Source organism: Planococcus citri, chromosome 2 (genome assembly GCF_950023065.1).
Source record: "Planococcus citri chromosome 2, ihPlaCitr1.1, whole genome shotgun sequence".
Taxonomy (NCBI): domain Eukaryota; kingdom Metazoa; phylum Arthropoda; class Insecta; order Hemiptera; family Pseudococcidae; genus Planococcus; species Planococcus citri.
In genome coordinates this window covers 57,382,935-57,391,559 of record NC_088678.1, presented here as the reverse complement: position 1 = coordinate 57,391,559, position 8,625 = coordinate 57,382,935, and the positions used below count along the sequence as shown (strand labels likewise).

The 8,625-nt window shown below is 32.4% G+C and overlaps 1 protein-coding gene across 3 annotated transcripts in view; it reads left to right on the top strand.

Moving 5' to 3' along the window:
• Window positions 1-764: 764 nt before the first annotated feature.
• The window catches only part of nolo (no long nerve cord), a 136,439-nt gene continuing 128,578 nt past the window's right edge, over window positions 765-8,625 (top strand). For all 3 annotated transcript variants that reach the window (XM_065351579.1, XM_065351576.1, XM_065351577.1), the window contains exon 1: window positions 765-1,047. The gene's annotated coding sequence lies outside the window, so the exon portion shown is untranslated. The remainder of the gene's footprint in view (window positions 1,048-8,625) is intronic.

Sequence of the window (8,625 nt, the reverse complement as noted above, 5' to 3'; positions counted from 1 at the left end):
CTCAAAAAAAAAATACTATGTAAAAAATGAAAAAAAAAACATGTTTTGTAGTGTCTGTCTCAAACACAGGTCTTTACTTGGGTCTGAAAATACCTACCGATTGAAACAGTGTCTGTTTCAGTCACAGTTGTTTTTAATTCTAATTGTTTGACTTTGGCCAGCATGTACTTAGAGTAGGTTTCGTGTTCGTTTTTTGAAATTTTTGGAAATATTGAATTTGAATTTCTTATTATACCTTAGGTAGGTAGCCCTTTTTATTCAAAATATAGAGCACATAGATAACAGAATAAAATTGAACAGATATACATAGAGCATTTTGGTATGAGAATAGCAAAATCTCAACAATAATTTTTTAACAGTAAGTAGATAAAAAAAAATGCCGACGTACATACTTTTTTGATTCCTTCAAAAAAAAATCATGCAAACGTAATATCTTATCTCATCAAAAAAAAAAAAAAATCGTTCAAAAAAATGACATATTCCGTACAATTCGTTTTTGTCTCGTTTTATTCCAACATACTTGAAAAAATCTCATCCATAAATTAATAAACCGAAAAAGGTAATGAAATCCGAAAAAACAATGAAGCATGCGGCATATTATTCAAAAGCAAGAAAAAAAAAGAAAAAAAATTCGCCACAATGAAGGAAAGAAAAATTATAAAAAGAAAAAAGGGTAACCGTACAAATGCATTACAGGATTGTAGTACACACCCCGTATAATGGTGGGGGTGGTTTCAACTTGCTCGACAGAAGTGGAAAGGCTTGAGAAAGTAATTCGTTTTCTCGCATCAGATAGGAAAGTCCTTTGAATCGTGTTTCGGTTTCCCGCGCTTTTTCATTCGACGTAATCACGTGATTTTTAATTCGCCGGCATATTTTTATTATTTTTTTACTATTAATTTCCGTATTAGTTGCGTGTATTTTTAGTGGATATTTTTTTCGTGCGGTAGGTGCGTATTTTTTCGGGGTTTAGAATTGTTTTGAATTTGTGCAGTGTGCAATTTTTCGATGGATTAAGGATAAGGAGAATATTGTGCAACGTTAATTGTGAGTGATTGTTTTATTATTATTTACACGAGTTATTACGTATTTTATTAGTCTATAATTTCTTTAATAATTCAAACGACCGAAAATGAAGTTTTGAATGTTTTCTTCTTGTTTGATGATGAAATTGTTTTTACATCATAATTTAAAGAATTTCCACGTTGAATTTTCTTTAATTTCCTCCCTTCTTAATAACATCGTGTACATCAGCTAATGTCTGAAAGACATTCGTTAAATTTTTATAAGATGATTTAAAAATATTTTTTCAAATTTTTAATTCGTCCTTCGAGATATTTTTTTTTAATTTTGAAAGGAATTTATTCGTCCGATTGGTTTTATCTATTCTTGATTAAAACTCCAAGTATTGACATCTGTCGCCTTTTTCATCGTTTTTAAACTTCAATGAACCACGAAAAGTTCGATAACGTTTTCGAATTAAATATTAAACTTATACAAACTAAAACTATGTACAAGCTTTGTGTAATCCTCAATCCGTCACTTTTTTAAAAACACAACCATCGCGAAAAATTCCTAGAATTTCTGGGGACCTACCATAATAGGAGTTTTACCTCTGGTTGAAAAATAAAGTGGAAAATATTCTATTTCCAAATTGTCCCAAACCGTTAATTTTGAACTAAATAATCAGACCTGTGAAACCATTCGTGTATCATGCACGTGCCTCGAGCATTTGTATAAAAAGTCTCACATTTAGGAGAGAAAAAAAAATGAAAATAAAATAAAACACCATTGAAAACTCCCTTCATCGAAAACGTTAAAAAAATTCGCGTAAATTAAATCATCCCTTTTCCACGCTTTCTTCCCTTTCAATTCGCTAAAAAAAAAACCTTCGAACATGTGTTAATTCTCATTACGAGTGTAATCGGTTTTGGAAAATTTTAACGACTGTACCATCGAAAAAAAAACACCAGGCACGTAGCTGGTAAAATTTATAAAAAGAAATACACCGTTTCTCCCTTTCAGCTTCAAAATAACCATACATTTGATATTAATTTAAAAGTTTTCATTTCGAAAATACCAAAATGGGGACTAACAAAAAACGAAAAAGTAATATTTTTGTTTAATATCAGCCAGAGCCAGCAATAACCATGTTGAGGGTTCAATCTAAAATGTTGATATTCTGGTGTAAAATTGCATCGTTGGTGTGTTCGTGTGCGTATTTCGGTAATAAAAATCAAGTGTGTTTTTTTTTCTTTTCATTTTTTCGAACGTGGGGACATAAAGTACATATTTTTAAGTTATTGCCATGTTTGAGAGAATTTAAATTTATATCTCAATTTTTCATTATTTATCGTATACGTTTTCAATGATACGTCCGATTTTATAAGATTTGTCGCGATAATCTAGAGGCGAAAAAGATTCGGATATTTCACGTTCGACGATCAAGATGTCGTTGTTCGCATAGCGTTGAGAAAATCTGCGTCGATGGCGAGGGGAGGGAGGGGGTGGATTCAAAATACGACGTTTTATTGCTTTTCATTTAGGAAATTTTCTTTTTAATGGAGTAAAATGAAATTTATGTTTGAGTTTAAATCTTGCCATTCGACATGGTAATTTTTAATTTCTCCAAATCGTAATCCATAAATGGAATTTATTCGGGTAAAGTTTGGCATAAAAATGCAATAAGTGCGCTTGTTATAGTGGCGCAGCACAAATAGTAATAACGATAGGAATTTGAATTGCGAGAGAGACTTGGAATTGCATCGGGGTTGCAACGACCCCGGCTTCATAAGTATACATGTAAGTATACGCGTTTTGTATAAAATAAAAATTACACAATTACTCGTAATGGTAAATAAATTGTGTTTTAGATTTACTTTCGAATTTTAAGTAATAAGTTTTCGCTACGAGATTATGTTCGTGTCTCGGTCTCAATGTTTTTCTTTATATCTGCGCGTCTTTCGCATGGAAATACCGCCACCACCACCGTCGATGTCTGCCTTGTCTAGGTTCGACTTGGAATTTCTCTCTTCTTGGATTGTTGAATTTTTCATTTATTTATAAGAATTTCTTCGCTCGCGTTTAACTAGTTTGTTACCATTAGTCTGGATTTTGGAATACTCGGAGTGTAGATATACCTAAGAAAATAGGCGTGTCTGATACAGTACCTACCTAAAAGATACGATGGGTGAAATCTTCGACTCCGAAGAAACAATTTAAAAGCGCGTTGTGTAACAAGAAGAGTACTCGAACTCGAAACCAGCGCCAGTTTTCGTAATTACGAAATAATTAAAACGCTTGTGATTTTCCAACGAAATTCTTAAGCAGTCGATTGATGAATGAGACGCGATTCGTGATGTGTATAGATTAAATAAGTGCACGTCGTTCCAGGCCTGGATGCAGAGATGATTCTTTTAAAAAATGCTTCATCTGGTGTAGTCGATACATTTTGCGGAGTGTCAAGTTTTTCTGGATTGAATAGGAAGAATTTTACTTGAAATAGGGTTCTAGGGCGGGGAGGGGTACGGGAATGATTATACGAATCAATTCGTTCGCGAACGAGTCATTTATACGAATTGATTCGTTCGCGAACGAGTCACTTATACGAATCGAATCGATTCGTTCGCTAACGAGTCACTTATACGAATCAATTCGTTCGCGAATGATTCACTTATACAAATCAATTCGTTCGCGAATGATTCACTTATACAAATCAATTCGTTCGCGAATGATTCACAAAAATAATTCAATCCGTTCGTGAATGATTCACCAAAAATTGAGCAAATGAATCGATTCGTTCACTAATGAGTCACTAATACGAATCAATTCGCTCGCGAATAAATCACTAATACGAATCAATTCGTTCGCGAATGATTCATCAACAATTGAGTAGGTAAATGAATCGATTCATTCGCGAACGAGTCACTTGTACGAATCGGTTCGTTCACGAACTAGTCACTTATACGGATCAATTCGTTCGCGAATGATTTAGTAACTATTGATCAACTCGTTCGCGAATGATTCACCTACAAATCAATCGAATGATTCCTCGAAGAAATCAATAAATTTATTTACTTTATCGCCAATTGTTCGTGAATGATTCGATTCGATTGTAAACAGATCAATTGCTGTACAAATGTTTCAAAAAAAGTCAATCAATTCGTTCGTAAAAAATTTTTATTTAAAGAAAAGTCGGTCTTCTCACGCTAAATGCGTGAGTGTTTTTTTCTATGTACAACTATGTTTAAATTCAAGTATATTTTTATGTTAGGTATTGACTTTTCGGGATCTGTAAAGATCCAAAAACTCGTCGGAGATTTCAAATTTTTATTATTGTATGAGAAATAAATTGAATTTGATTTTTCCCAAAATCAAAAGAACTAAAAAATTTTCATTTTATTTATTTGACAGTCATTACCTATTACAGTGGAATCGCGATAACTCAAACGCCGATAACTCGAAGCAAAGCCTGTTTCCCTTCAACTCCCCATAAGACTCAATGTGAAATTCATTTCTTCATCTCGAAATAAAAAGCCAGAAACCCTCAATAACTTGAAGTGAAATTTGTTCAAAAATATAGAAAATGCCTCTGTAAGTCGAACGCTGGTGACATTTTTTTTGTAACTTTTTAGAATTTTGTGGGCAGGATAATTACCTAGGTATACCTACTCAATAAAATTCTGGGTTCTCTGAATTTTTGAAGTTGAGTCTATTTTTAAAATTATCTATTCATTTTTTTGAAATAAAAAAATTATCAAATACTTACATATGAAGAGTGATATTCCAAAACTCGCTTTGTCCATTTTCACAACTTTTCAGGAGAGAGGAAAAACAGTTTCCCTTTAAACGGGTGAATTGGCTTTTTAGGCGAGTTTAGCACTTTATTTGGGTGGATTTATGATGTAGGAGTGTAGGTATACATTTCATCCACTAAATACTGCTGAAAAAAATTTCAATAAAAATGGACAAAGCACGTTTTGGAACATTTTTTTTTTTTAATTTTTAGTGAATTGGCTATTTAGGTGAGTTTAACGCCTCATTTTGGTAGGTTGATGATGTAGGAATGTGAGTTAATACTTCATCTACCAGGTACCACTGAAAACCCAACTTTGATAAAAATGGACAAAGCGAGTTTTGGAATATCACTCTTCAATCTACTTATCAGTTATCACAACATTATTTTGTAAAAATCTCAAAATTAATAGGTATGCTCCTCTTATTTGGTGAATTATTGTACAAAAATTCTTACGTTTATTGGAAATTTTTTCCAATGAAACGTTTCAGTAATTTTTCAACATTTAATTTATCTTTTCTCTTTTACTCGGGTGCAACAATCTAATAAAATTATATCAATAAAGAGGAAGAAAAGTAAGAAGAGAAAAATTCCTTTAAAAAACACTGATCACATTCATTCATTTTTTGAGGAACGAGAAAGGAAATGTCCATGGTTCGATAATGCTTTCTCTACGAGAATTTAAGTTTTACAGACGATTTAATGAGCCAAGTACCCTCGAACAGAACGCCATTGTAAATTCTAAAATCATTCATAAGTTTGTCGCTTTTAAACATCGAATTCATGTATGGTATCCTGAGAGTTGAAATTTCGCGCTGAAGCATTGTGAATGTGTAATACGAGTAGGTAGAGATAGAGGTTCGAAGGTGCAGGAAAAAGTTGACACGAATTTACATAAATTTTATTATATTTTATCAACTGTGGCCAGGAAGCTGTGTGTGAGGTTCGCATTACCATAATTTTCAATATTGGATTTATATTCATTGAACTTTATAAACTCAATCCTTTTAGATGTATGGGGATAAAATCAACACCTTGGTTTTTTTTTGTCTGCTTTTCAATGATAGGTACCTACGTAGATATCTTACTGCATTTGATTTGTAAAAAATGCAAGAGAGATGATTGGTGCATTTGTCTTACTTCATAAAAAATTAATGCAGATATTTGTCTGTATGATTCTAATTCAAAATCTGAGAATGGTTAAAAAATTATGCCAATATTCATTTTAATAATACATAATTATTTGTTGCATAAAGAGGAGGAAAAAGCTGAATTTTAATGTTTGGATTTTGTATAAGAGGAGGGGGGGGGGTATCGAGACAGTCCTAAAAATCAGGAAAATATTTTTAAAACTGCAAAAAAAACACAGTACCTCAAGGTGTATTTTTCCTTGTAAACAACGTTTAGTACACTCGAAAAAGTTTCAAAGTTTGAATCGACATTAAAAAAATAATAAAAATATTTATCGCACCAAAAAATAATTTAATAATCAGATCTACAAAGTCCAAAGCGTAAACTACTTTCCAAAAAAATTTATAGCCACGTTTTGAAATAAAATTTAAATTAAAAACGTCAAAATTTGTCCATTCTAGGTCTAAAATTATTTTATAATCAGATCGAAGCATGCGAGTTGAAATTCAAATTTTTTTCTTAAAATATTTCTCATTTATTTTTCTCGCTTGAGCTAGCTAGAAAAAAAACACACGAAATTGAAACATTTTTTTACGCTAAACGTATTCAAACATTCGAAGAAATATAATTCCGAATATACTTTCATTTTTTATATTCCCTTTGAGATTTTACTCGTATTTGGTGGCAATAAAACGTACGAGGAACGCGTTATACCCGTTGGATATTTTTTCGCGTAAATATTTAAATCTTGGGCGATGAAGGGCGATGTTGATAGATTTCGTTTATATCTATCGGTGAAAAATTATATTTTCATAACCACATCATTGCTTATAGCACCTTTGAAAACGAATCGTAAAATGATTGAAAAACATGGTGTTTTTTTCCTACCATATACTTTACCTATTCGAATACGAAAATCTTGTAAATGCAATCACGATACAGTCGTCTCGAAGATTTTAGATTTTGTTTCTGCTTAAATCCACTTCAGCACGTAAGTACTAAGTACACATACAAGTATCTAGCTGTATTATCCGCAATACCCTTACGTACGTTTGTACCGTTGATGGGGAACGAAAGTGACGTGAAGCAATGTAGTGTACGAGTACGAGATCCTTACGTAAAAGTGTACGTTAATGTACACGTGTAGGTATTCATTCACCGAGTATTATCTAAAATAAAATCTGTGGTATTATTTTGTAAAATTTTATTATATTAAACAGCACGTTTTACGTTTACTTTTTTGATTAGTACGATTGCGTGCGATGAAAAGTATCCAGGGAGAAGGGTTGAAAAGCAACGTTTTCATATTACATAGAGGGGTTTCCTCGCGGATTCATTTTTTTACGATGCGATACTGTAAACTACACAATTCGTGCTATAATTTTCCTCAGGATAAGGGGGGCGGGGAGATATTTGTACTTGAAATTTACACCAGTGTATAGGTATTATGGAAGTAGCAGTTGTAAAAGTGTTGACTTTTTTATTAGCTTTTAAAATAAAGGGGTTTACTTTCATTTAACCGAGTATATTTTTATTTATTATGGCGGGAAGTTGACATTTTGTCTGACCTTGATAATACAGGATGATTTCTTCGATAATCTAATACCCTCCTATAGAAGTATCGGAGAATGTTGGAAGTTTTGGAACAGGTTATACTTACCTACCTATACAAAATAATGGAATGATTGATCGTACCAGTACCACGAAAATGTAAATGATTTGTAGTCAATTTGTGAGTTGTTTTGTGGTAGAATTTAACCATATTAAAGTAAAACAAGCAGCAGGTATATAGAAATTTCAAAGGTATATTCGATGGTTCTTGTTGTTGGAATGTCTTCATCTGATAATTCTTCTCAATGATTGTGTATTGATAACAACAAAGCATCGGTACGATGATAATGAACATGGCGTTATAAAACGGATCAAACTGTATAAGGAAAATTCTGCTTACAATAGAAATAAAGGATAATTGCATTGGCATTATATAGTACCTTTTACACTGTTGTGCGAAAACAAGCACACGAAACACGTAGCTGCCTCTCGAATAACGTCAGATAGGTATAGATATTGTAATTAGAAGAAATTCGTTGATATTCGTGTAAAAGAATTTCTTTTAAACGTTTTCCAAAATCTTAATGATGATAAATCTTATTAAGCTAGGTATGGTAAACGGTGAAATTAAACGTCATATGACATGGAAGGTAATTTTTACTCTTTATATATCGATTCGTTATATTTACCAATACCCAGAGGTGGTAAATAAGTATCTTCAAGTCGGCTTTAGTGGCTAAGACACAATCGAAAGGCGTTATAAACCCGCCTTTTTAATCTCAACTATGTTGTTAGATTAACTAAACGGTTTTGTTTTTCATTAAAAAACATATACGCGCGTTAATGGCCCGAAGAGTCTAGTTACAAGGTTATTAATAGTACATACGTGGAAATATTGAGACAAAACTATTTTGCATTAAATCATACTCAAAAGTGGAGAATGCGTCGATTATAGCCTAACATTGTATAACTCACACATCTCCAACTAACTACACACATTATTATGATGCCTTATTGCCTTTAAGAAATTGGAGCTGTGTTGTAAGTAAACGCAGTAGACATAATTTCCCAAACCACAACGATGAGAGCGTCTTGCTTGGTAATTAAATGTGAACGGAATTATTTGACCTTACGAAAATGTAGAACCA